The 4472-nt window shown below is 43.9% G+C and overlaps 1 long non-coding RNA gene across 1 annotated transcript; it reads left to right on the top strand.

The window, feature by feature from the left end:
- The first annotated feature begins 1504 nt into the window (after positions 1-1504).
- On the top strand, positions 1505-4092 carry LOC140403066 (uncharacterized). The gene is made up of 5 exons (XR_011938240.1): positions 1505-1573; positions 1673-1703; positions 1940-1992; positions 2420-2469; positions 3675-4092. It is a non-coding gene; the product is annotated as an uncharacterized lncRNA (long non-coding RNA).
- Positions 4093-4472: the final 380 nt, after the last annotated feature.

Here is a 4472-nt window from a genome sequence, read left to right on the forward strand (position 1 = left end):
GGAGAATGGTGAGAAATGGAAGAATGGGCAGGGGGAAGAGGAATTGCAGGCGAGTGAAATAAAGCGTGCTGTTGCTGTCGAGAGGTAGCAGAGAGTTGGTGGGCGGAATGGCCTCCTTCTGTGCTGCAATTATTCTCTGATTGAGTAATGTTTGGAGATGGAAATGGGAAGATAAATTAATGCTGGAAGATATCCGGGATCATTGAATTTTTAAATTGAGGAATCGAGTCTAAAAGCAAGGGCGATGTGTTGATGCGCCAGAAAGCATTGGCTGGTCACGTTCACAGTATTGTGATCAGCTGCACACAGCTTTTTAGGGGTGGAAGTCACAAGTCTACCGAGAGAGCCGGGGAGATTTGTTGGGAACTGGCACTTCAGTTAATGTGGAGAGACTGGAGAAGCTTGGACTCCTGTCCTTACAGAAGAGAAGGTTAAGAAGAGAAATGATCGAGGCGGCGATCAAAACCAGAAAGCTTCGATGAAGCAACTAATAGGAACAGTGTACAATGGCAGGAGGTGAACAATCAAGGGGTCACAGATTGAAGATAATCATCAAAAACTGTGGATCTTTGGAGAGTGCGATTTACACTGAAAGTTCATGAAATCTGGAACACGCAGCAAAATCATATTTACTAGTTACTTTCAGAAGGGGATCTGCAGAAATATTTAATGGGGAGCAATGTACAGGTCTATGAGGGAAAGCTGAGGGAGATTGACCCAATTTGGATAGAACTTTCAGAGTTGACACGAGGACAAAGGGCAGCATCATTCACTGGCTCCGTTTTTCCACTATGATATCAGGTGCTGTTTGCATCATACAAACTGATGCACTGTGAGTGTGGAACAACACTGACAGGCCTGCCAGATAGTTCATATCCATGGTCTAACGTTGTGCACTCGAATACTCTAGCCATTTTCTTATTCGGAGATATTTCCAACACCTTTAACAGTTACTTTTTCAAAACACTTCAACAGAACGAAATCAAAGGGCGGCACGGTAGCACAGTGGTTAGCACTGTTGCTTCACAGCTCCAGGGTTCCAGTTTCGATTCCCGGCTTGGGTCACTGTCTCTGCGGAGTCTGCACATTCTCGCCGTGTCTGCGTGGGTTTCCTCCGGGTGCTCCGGTTTCCTCCCACAGTCCAAAGATGTGCAGGTTAGGTGGATTGGCCATGCTAAATTGTCCATCGTGTCCAAAACGGTTAGGTGGGGTAACTGGGTTAAAGGGAAAGGCTGACGGGTGCTCTTTCCAAGGGCCGATGCAAACTCGATGGGCCGAATGGCCTCCTTCTGCACTGTAAATTCTTTGATTCCATTTCAGGTGTTGCTATCAGTTTCCCGGGGTTTACTTTCCCCCTTTCCCTCCCAAGGTTCAGGTTCCGATTTTTTAACTGAGTTCCGTTTCCCAACTGAGAATGCCAGGAGATAAGGATGAGACAGAGAAGCAGATTTTAATTGTGTTGTCTCTGCAGGATGGTGCAGTCGGGCCCTTCCCGCTTTCATCGCTGTCCTGGCGGTTCTGGTTCTCTTGTTGATTCTGCTTCCCATTTGGATTTGTAAAGGCGGCAGATCAGGTGAGGAATCCTGTTGATGAGGGATATTGCCATGATTGCGTATCCAATGTTATTATCTTCTCCTGATTTTATTTTGCTAATTATAGTTCCTTCTTTCAGGAAAATGGGACAACAAAAGCCAAAATGAAAAGTAAGTGACTGAGACATTTGCAAACTACATCACGGACACTCTCTTTGTGTTTAGTATTGTGTGAAGTCCAGTTCAAACTCGACTCTGACTTCAATGTTTCATGTTGACATTCTGTTCGATATTTGAAGATGAATCTAAAACAGCTGTACAATTAATTGTTTTCTCAGCTATTTCTGGGACCTGTGCCAGGATTTGGATGACCTAACACTTCATTAATACTTCTTGTCCTTGTTCAGTTTCAGTTTGAGCGAGACAACACAAAGACAGGGGCGGAAAGAGCGACAAACGGGTAAGTTCCATTGAAACATTGGTACAGATTAAATATCAAATAGCGGGAATTCACCGATTGATAAGTGGACTGACCGCCATCAGAATATTCTTCAATCATCTCATTCCTGTTGGTGCCAGAAAACGGCCAATTGTGGATTATTAAATCTGTCGCTAATATACCAGATGGGCAGTGGAAACTAGACAGGGATTGCCCAGCCTTTGGCAAATTGGACTCCATTGACGTTTTACCTGAGAAGTGATGCATTGAGGGGCTGTTGTTCTATTGGGGGAACACAGGCTTATGTGTGAAGCTTTTGGATTGACTCCCATTGACAATTAGGGCCATTGGCGCATTGATTCGTCATTGTCTTCGCCTATCACCAGCTGAATATCTATTCGCCGGAAGAAATAATATTTAAATTCATATTGTATTCTTTAATACCTAGGCGAACTCCGCCAAACACAGACACAGAGATTACATGACGGTGCGTTACGGGTAAGTGCAATTAATATGCTGTCAAGCTGCCCAGATAATTGCTGATTTTTGGAATAATGTGCACCCCATCCCACGCTAGATGTTTCACGTGGTTGGCAGAGCACATTATAGAACACATTTATTTGTTTCAAATCACACTCGTCGCTTTAACTAAAATCAGAACATATTCCTCTGCGGGGGCAGGAGCGGAGGAGCGAGGGGGTTGTGTTGGGACTCTGGAGCAAGAAGCTCTCAGTATCCAGTGTTGACATTAATCCCTCAACAAACATCCAAATAAAATACATTCGCTGCGCCGTTATTAAATGGATGTTCTTGGAACACTATTGATTCCGAATGGGCTGCAGAATACCTTCATTGAAAGCTTTGACGAGTATTTTGAAAAGTTGCTGTCAAACGAGCAGGGTCTTGCATAGCCGTGAAATGCGCAAAATAAGAGCAGTGTGGGTTCTGCTACCTGATTTTGAGGTTGAGGCAGAAACATTTAATAAGGCACCTGGATCTTCACTTAATGTGTTGGAATGTTTAAAACAACGGATCGGGAGATGGGCAGTGTGATAAGAATGACCAGCGTGCTTTATATTTCATGTTATTTTATTTAGGCACTGACAGCATGGTCTAAATGGACTCTTGATGTGCCCCCGCCCCCCTCCCACCCCCTTCTCTGCGATTCTTCGGTGTAAGTCTCTTTATTGTGTCTGTGTTTCTGTCTGGATATGGATTTATCTGCCGGACCCTATAGATAACACACGGGGAAACATGATTATCAGGTTCGCTCTTTAACAATAAATATATTGAATAAAAGTAACAGTTACATCGCCGCAGTTGTCTGGTGAGACATTGACGATGTCTGCTTTAATTTGCTTTCCAATTTCACGACTCTATCACAGATCATTTGTCCAGACAATTATTGCAGATACATTCACAGATAGATATAGAGGGCACTGGAAGAAGATTCAACAGTGGTTTTCAAAAGGGAATCTGTGAAATGGTTGAAGGGAGGAGAATTGTTGAAGATATGGGGAATGTTAAACTGAGGTTGCGCTAACTGACTACCACTTTCATGGAGCCAATACGGATTGAATGGGCCGAATGGTATCCTTCTTAGTTGTCTCGTTTTGTCACTTCATTGAAGTCGATTTCATTTCGGGATAATTTGACATCTATGTTAACTATTTCTGAATGTCAATGCTTCATATATTTCCCAGCCTCAGGGCGGACCTCTCTATGCCTCCCTGGACTTGGCCGCTTTGGAGAAGAGATCAAAAAAGAAGGCAGGTGGCAGATGAGAACCTGGATGGCTTTTCCTTGATGAATCCTGGAGGAGACAGGATATGCCGAAAAACCCGAAACTTAATGGAAATAAACATAGAGCCAAGGAGGCTTCTGTAAAGCAGCTAAACTCTCCCCGTGCATTGCGCCAAACACTGACTCCTTTGTTCAGTGTAGAGGATAAAGTGTTGAGAATCATTTGTGATAATCCGCTGTAACCATGTCGCTAAGGCATGGCAGAATTGTAGAGCAAAGTCTAGTCATAGTGAGAACTCTCTGATGATTGGATAGTTCCAGCGACATTTCATTTCAAATGTCGATATGTAAATATAAATAAATTGATCGACCATTAAACGATGTTGCAATACGACCAATAATTGACAAATAATTGAATGTCATCTGCGATTTCTGTTGAAAATATCAGTTCAGGATTCAGATGCGTTTCACGGGTTAAAATGTGAATTGGGGAAAGTGATCAAAGTAACAATAGCCCCAGATGACCACAGGCTGCTTTCCCCTGTGAGTGGGAGAGCTGACTGGTGGTGAGGTAACCTGTGGATTGCAGCACCTCATGCGAGCGGCAATGGGCCAGGAGGCGGGGCCTTCATGAACAGCCTCAGCCGGTACGGAAGTTTAACTTCGTGAACGCACTGTTGAGCCAGATGGTGTAAACAGGCCCTGAACAGTCAGAGACAGATGTGGAGAGTGATGTATGAAATTTCCCATGATTCCAT

Source organism: Scyliorhinus torazame, chromosome 26 (genome assembly GCF_047496885.1).
Source record: "Scyliorhinus torazame isolate Kashiwa2021f chromosome 26, sScyTor2.1, whole genome shotgun sequence".
NCBI classification, from domain to species: Eukaryota; Metazoa; Chordata; class Chondrichthyes; order Carcharhiniformes; family Scyliorhinidae; genus Scyliorhinus; species Scyliorhinus torazame.